Here is an 8,243-nt window from a genome sequence, read left to right on the forward strand (position 1 = left end):
TATTTTCAATGAAATGAATGATACCCTAATGCTGCTAATTCGATTCTCTATTTCTCAAGTAGAATATGGATTACTATATTAAAACAGTTTAAACTAACTTGAGAGAGAGAATATAATTATATAAAACAAATATAAAAATTACAGTGCAAATAGCTTAAGGAGGCTTGGACTTTCACACTTTTTGACACAAGATAGATCTATGAATTTTTATACTTTGAAGAGTAAGTGAGAGCCTCCATTTATAGCCAAAGATTCTAGAAGTTCGGCTGGCCCGAGGGTCGGTTTGGCTAGCCAGATTCGAAGGATCTCATTCCAATGACACTCGAATTTCATAGGATAATATCTTTCAAAAATTCGGTCGGTCGAACCTCCGGTTCGGTTAGCTGACTAAGGGGTCCGGCTAGCCCAATATGCCTAAAATTCGAAAATGCATCATTGCTAGAAACTTGACTGAACCCGGCTTGGGTTGGCCAAAGGTCATGTTTGGCTAGCCGAACCCATGGTCAGGCTGGCCAAACATGCCACGGAAAAATCTTTTCAGATCTGTCTATTTGCCCGAATAATGTAAGGTTAGCCGAAGTCAGTTAGGCCAGATGAACTAAGTGTTGGGCTGGCCTAACTTGAGTGTATTTTACATAAAAGATGTTATTATAATGCGTGTCTAAAATACACCTAATTTATGGTCAATCTAGGGTTATACCACTTGGCAGTTGACTCATACGAAGTGTTCCGACCTTTGAATGATCTTGACTTAAGATGTTGAGTCTTCCTTGAGACACTTGATCGAGTTGATAACATATCTTCATAAGAGCTTGCAATCCTTATAGGACTACGAAATTTGACAAACTAAATTGTGCTTGAGTATAAGCACTTACAAAGTTTGCATTTCCAAATGGAAGCTCCGACTTCGGTGCTTCAATCATGAGAATTTAGACATTGTACCGCAAAGCAATGGAAGTCATAAGGAATGCAAATGGAATGGACCCATGAGGAGGATGTAGACGATATTGAATAATCAAGTACAATATTAATGATGGAAGACAAATGTGAATACCGGATACAACGAAGTGCATAATGCACATCATATAGGGAGTTAGATCACTCTTATCCTGGCCTTTAGATAAACACTAGAAGTGAAGATACGATGAAGAACGTGGTATTTTGGAAGAAGATTATATGTGGGGAGAGAGTTATTGGTATGCCATTGAGTGTTAAAACCACATAACATATGGGTGATGGAATTTCTTTCTGAAGTATACATGTCTTCAAAAAGAATCGAGATAGGAATTCCATATTCTTCCATATCAATTCCTATAACAGACGAAATGATGGATGGTGTAATGGTGATAGTTTCTTCCAAAAATTGAGTAGAAAATGTTAATGCATCAGGAAAAAACTCACTAATGGATGCATATAAAAAAGTCACTAATGGATGCGTACATTCTTTGAGCAATTGATCGGTAAGTCACTCCACCCCAATAAAAATTATTCTCCCATCCTACCTTAGAGAGAATTTTAAAAAGACCAAATCGAGCAATGTGATTAACATTCACAGTGCACTCAATGAATATACTTTGAGTATGAAAATCCCATACATTCACTGGGTCATCCTCCAGTGTGCGAATGGTGTGCACAACCTGAGTATTTCAGCAGGACGAGGAATTGAACTAAGGACATTGAACGGTACATTTATACCGATGTTCCATGGAAGAAAATGATTAAAGAGTATAAAGAAATTATTAAGAAATAGATGGGTTAGACTAGAACAGATTTTTGTACTAAACTCACCAAAAAGAAAGCTCTAGATTCAAATAAAATGATTGAATCTCAAATAAATCACAACTAGGAACTTAAATCTAGAAGAAAATCACAAAAAAAAAATCACTTACTAGGAGTTTAGAATGATGGGTTGGCCGAAGGAAGCACCGGCAAGCCAAGGAAGATGAAGTGGAAATGGGGGTTTTGAGATTTTTCCCCCTATTTCCCCAAATCACGCCCAGTTCGGCTAACCTGAGTGCGGTGTTCGGCTAGCCGAATCGGTCAGTCGGCTATGGGTTGTCCGAAAAAATCCATTTTTTTTAAAAAAAATCTGATATTACGTTTTATATTATCATTTTAATGCAAAATAAAATAAAAGACAATAAAAATAAATTACAAGAAAGAATGATTAATTAAGAAATATAGCATAATCCAATATCATTTTTCAAATTAAGGAATCTAACACTATCCAGAGGTTTTGTCAAAAATGTCTGCAAGTTATTTTTCAGTATTGATATATTCAAGCATTACAGTCTTGCTTTCAAATAATTCTCAGATATAAAATATCGATGTGCTTGGTTCGAGAATGTTGAATGAAATTTTTTGATATGTTTATGGCATTGGTATTGTTGCAGTATAAATTCATGGTATCTTAATCAATACCATAGTTTGCTAACATATGTTTCATCCACATCAATTGCATGCATGCATTTCCTGCCTCAATATACTCAGCTTCTGTTGTGGATACTGATATTGAGTTTTGGTTCTTACTCATCTAGGAGATAAGACAATTTCCAATGTAGAGGCATCCACCACTTGTGATTTTCTATTGTCCACATTACCTGCCTAATCAACATGAGTATATCTAGCAATTTGTAAAGATGTATCATAAGGATACCATAAACCTAAATTGACAGTGCTGGCAACATATCTGATTATTCTTTTAATGCAACTAGATGAGATTCTTTAGGGTTATATTGATATCTAGCACAAACGCCTAGCTGAGAGAAATGTCAAGTCTGCTAGCAGTTAAATATAATAGACTACTAATCATGCTATGGTAAAGATGTGGGTCAACACTTTTACCTGAATCATCTTTAGATAACTTGAGTGTTGTAGCCATGGGTGTCAAAACGTTTTTACCATTCTCGAACCCAAATTTCTTAATGGGATTCATCGCATACTTGGTTTAAGATATGAATATCCCGTCCTTACGAGGTGAAGTTTGTAGCATGATGGGATGTTTCTATTGTTTTGATTCATGTGTATGTTGAACTCCATGGGTTCTAATTTGATATTTAAGGAATACTTTCAGTTTTTAATGGTTTATTGTAACTCAAATTACAGTAAATTTGCAATAGCTTTGAGTATTTTCTTTTCCTGATTTGAGATTGTGAAATTAGTAAGTCTTGTTGTTCACCATTATCCCTTGGGCATGGTAGGGTGATGGAATCCTTCCTATTCTTCACAATTCTCCAGCTTTGAGATTATAGGATTGGTAAATCCTGTTGTTTGCCATTGTCTCTTAGGCATGGTTTGGTGATGGAATCCTGTCAATTATCATAGTTCTCCTTCATTGAGAATTAGGTCAATGGAAGTTCAGATTTGGTTTTATTGATATATTTTCCAATTGGATAGGATAAAATTCCAATTCTAATTGTGTTAGTTGAATCAAGCAAGAGGGCTCCCTGATCATTACAAGTGGATCCTTGGCACCCTAGTTCCTATAAGTGCTATGGTCTTATGCCCCGTTGATTGTTAAAGTTTGTAGCTAAAACCACAATCTGTGTCTTTTGTAGCACATTGATTTACATGTATAAGGATAAAGCTTCAAGACAAGACCAAGATCCACTTTAAAATTTTCAAGAACAATTACATTGTTCACATCTTTAATCTTCAAAGCTCAATGTCTTATAGTGACATCGAAAGACAAGTGAACGTTCTTACTCAAGACTCAAGATAAAGTACAACTCAAGTACGACAAAATCAAGCTTCAAAAGATTAAAAGTTTAAGCTTCATTATGTGTCGTGATATCAAGCTTCATGAACTTCAAAGATCGTCTATCATCTGAAGAAAAGAAGGTTCAATGTTCATACGTCATGTTCAAGGTATGAAAGACCTTAGATTAACCTTAGGGTAGGTCATTTCAGATACATAATTCAAATCGAATCAATTTATAAGTGTTTGGTCTGTTCCTAGACTTGTCCTGGACTCTGTTCGACTAGTCCTAGCACTGGCTCGACCAATCCAAGAAATTCTAAGACCAGTCTTAAGTTTGTTGTAAAATTTTGGAATTTTTTCAGTGAGACATAACCAGTCCTGGAGACTGCTCGACCGATCGTGTGAACAGTGCACAACTCATTCTTGACCAATCCTTTAGCTACGACTTGAACTTTAGCAACTATTTCAGGCTCCACACGACAAGATGTGAGCAGGTCACGACCAGTTGTGCAGTGCCTACGACCAGTCGTGGAATGGTTTTATCCGATCACGCTCAAAATTTCAAAAATCTGTTGGTCCTACGACCAGTCATAGTGTCCACAAGGCCAGTCGAAGGTGCGACTTCTTCACTTATAAATAGAGCACAATTTTCAGAGTTTGATATCAAATTCAAGTAAAATCAAGGCATCACTCTAAGAGATAAGTTTGAAAACTTCTTATGCTATATTGTGCTCATTTAATATTCTCTTTTATTAGATTTTTATATTTGATTTTGTATTCTGCATTCCAATCTGATTTGAAAGAGGAATTAAGGTATTCCTACTTCTTGGAATCAAAATCAAACAGAGCTAGCTCAACTTGATTTAATTTAAAATCAATTTAGAATCTATAACCATTTCAATTGTGAGTGTGGACATTGAAATTCTATTCGAACTTCTACTCTGATTTGGTTCTTCCAGGCTGCAACAAAAGGAGAATATCCAGGTATTTTACATTTGTGTATATCTTCTATTTTTGGTTTATTTTGAGATTAAGACAGAAAATCTCATTATGTTGGTTATCTGAAGAGAGCTAGAAAACTCAGAGAGTGGGGTTTTTGAATTGTGTAAGCTCATTTGAAAGACACAATTGTGAGGGTTTTAGGTGAACTTGGAAAAACATATTTTGATAGTGAACACTAATATCCACTGTGTGAGGATACTAGGAGTGGAGTAGCTGTGTGGCTGTTATTTAACAACTGGTGTACACACAGACGAACCACTATAATTCTTTGTGCTTGGATGTATGGTTTATTTTCTATATCTTTTATCATTCAAGTTTGTGGGATGTATTTGTGGATGTGAATGTTGTAATCATTTACATTTCAAGCATTGTGGTGAATGTTGTAATAGCTTATATTTCCTTTTAAACTATTTCCTTTTGTTCCTCTTCAGTTTGAGTTATTGATACTCATATCGTTCTAGTAAGGTTATCCTGCCATAAACCCTTGGTTTTTATGGTACAAGGTTGTCCTTAGAACATCATTTATATCAACTTCTCAATACTAGAATTTTGAGGTTGCTTTACATTTTTGTATTGTTGATTATTTATAGTGTTATCATTCATTTGATTGATTTAATTCTGTTGTTATTATTTAAATTTGGCATAGTCCTATTCACCCCCCCTTTAGGACATATAGCTTAGCCTTTTCAAGTGGTATCAGAGCTTAATAGCTCGTTTTAATTGTTATTTCCTTTTGGATTAATTTCCTGCGCTAATCAATCTAAGCTATTTTTAAGATGTCAACTTTTGATAGCCTTTTAGTCACTAGGCCTTCACCATTTGATGGCTCCAACTATGCCTATTAGAAAGCCCGAATGAGGATTTTTCTAAAATTCATGGATGAGAGAGTGTGACAAGCCACAGTGACTGAATGGACCCCTCCTACCACTGAAGTGACTGGTATTGATGGATCAAAATCTATGAGAGTACCACCTTATTTCTCATGGACCACACTTCAGAAAAATGAGAGTAGTGCCAATGCAAGAGCACTAAATGCAATCACTTGCGCACCATCATCGGATGAATTCAAAAGAATTATATCCTGTGATACTACAAAGCAAGCTTGGGATATTTTAGAAATGACACACGAGGGTACATCAATTGTCAAGAAATCTAAAGTCCAAATCCTCACAACCAAATTTGAGGAAATACATATGGAAGAAAATGAAATGTTCATGGACTTCTATACAAGATTAAATGATTTTGTGAACTCTATGTGGGGTCTTGGCGATAAAATCCCAGAAAGTAAAGTGTATGCAAAGATACTACGCTCACTACCTGAACGGTTCAACTCAAAAGTGACCACGATCCAAGAACTTCGTGATACAGACAATATGAGGGTAGAAGAACTAGTTGGTTCTTTACAAACTTATGAGTTATCTTTTAAAGCTCTTAAACGAAAATCAATTTCTCTTAAATCTTCTAAAAATGTTTCTCAAGAAAATAATAATTCTTATTTAGAAAATTCCGAAGATGATATGGCCCTTTTAGCTAAAACGTTTTACAAAAATTTCAAAAGTAAAAAGAGAGTTGATTTTCAAAAATCTAATAATAAGAAAAGATCCAAATCTAAAACTTGGAAATCTTTAAAAGATAGTTAATGTTACAACTGCTACGAATATGGGCATTTAGCAAACAAGTGTCCTAAAAAGAACAAACCTAAAAGGAAAGATATGTTGGCTACTTGAGATGAATCTTCTGGCTCTGAAGCCTCTTCTGAATCAGAAGATTCTGAAACCGAGTCGGGTAATGAAGTCAAAGCCCTTATGACTCTAGCCAAGTTCACTTTTTTAGATCATGATGATATAACTAGTGAAGAAAATCTGAATAGTGATCATGAAAATGAAGATCTTCAAGACCCTTACAATGCCCTATACAAGGAAAGTTGTAAAATTGCTGTTAAACTAAAACTTCAAAAAGAAAAGTTTTTAAAACTTAAAGAAAATTTTGATTCTCTTATTTTAGAAAAATCTCACATTTCAGATTTTTTTGAAAAATCGAAATGCGATTTAGATTTCAAAACCTCCCTTATTGAAAATCTTAAATCTAAAAATGAAAAACTTAAAATTGAAGTCTCTTTGCTCTTGAGTTTAGAGGATACATGGAGGTATGCCTAAGGCGATCCAAAGTTAGAAGAGCTATTGTCTAGATCAAGAAAAAGTGGCGACCGATCTGGTTTGGGATACGATAAAAATGTTCCTCCTAAACAGAAGTATACTCCTAAGTTTGTGAAAGGAGAATCTTCAAACTCAAAAGGGAATAGTTCAAAGCAAAATTTTTCTAAAAATGCTAAAACTTTTCAATCTTTGAAACCCAAATGCAACCATATCAACTATAAAAATCAGAACTGAAACCCTTTAGCTGAGAAAATAGTTGATCAACTTAAGGAGCTCTTAAAATCTAACTCAGTAGGTCATTCTTACAACAACTACAAATACAAGAAGACCAACTATACTCGTAAACCTAAAACAGTTATGAAATAGGTTCCTAAGGTTACTTACATGGTTGCCCATACGACTTTCAAAGCATCAAGCCATTCAAAATAGTACCTAGATAGTGGATGCTCTAGACATATGACTGGTGACAAAGGTATGTTCACCACTCTTAAAGACATGACTGATGGTTTAGTCGCATTTGGTGATGGTACAACTGTAGGATTATTGGCCAAGGTACAGTTCAACTTTCTAACCTCCCTTTATCTGAGAATGTTTTATATGTTGAAGGGTTAAAACATAACTTGTTAAGCATATCTCAAATATGTGATAAAAATCACAGTGTAAAATTTTCTAACCTTGGCTGTGAAATCTTGAATAAACACAGTTCTGTAATATTAATTGGTCGTAGAACTTCTGAAAACTGCTACATAGTAAGTGATGCTAGCTCATCTAATCAATCGTGTTACATGGTCCATACCGATGAAACCGAATTATGGCATAAATGCCTTAAACATGTACACTATCGCAACTTGTATAGATTGAGCAAACGAGAACTAATAAGAGGTCTACCTAAGTTGTAGAAATTAGACAAAATGTGGCAAATGCCAGATTGGCAAACAAACTAGGAGTACTTACAAAAAGGTAGACTCTAATGTCACATCCAAACCTCTTGAACTACTCCACATTGATCTTACAGGAGCAACTAGAACAGAGAGTCAAGGTGGCAAAAAATACATATTACTAATTGTGGATGATTTTACTAAATTCACGTGGGTAGCCTTATTAAGGGATAAATCAGAAACCCTTAATGAAGTAAAAAGAGTTCTCAAACAGATCCAAACTGAAAAAGGCTCTCAAGTCAGTAAGATCCATAGTGATCATGGATCAGAATTCGAGAATAGCAGTTTTGAGAAATTCTGTAGCGATTAGGGAATATCACATGAATTCTCAGCACCCAAAACACCACAACAAAATGGTGTTGTTGAAAGGAAAAATAGAGTGCTTTAAGAAATGGCTAATATAATGTTGAATACCATGAAGCTCCCTAAAAATCTTTGGGCTGAAGC

The sequence above is a fragment of the Magnolia sinica genome, chromosome 7 (genome assembly GCF_029962835.1).
Source record: "Magnolia sinica isolate HGM2019 chromosome 7, MsV1, whole genome shotgun sequence".
Taxonomy (NCBI): Eukaryota; Viridiplantae; Streptophyta; class Magnoliopsida; order Magnoliales; family Magnoliaceae; genus Magnolia; species Magnolia sinica.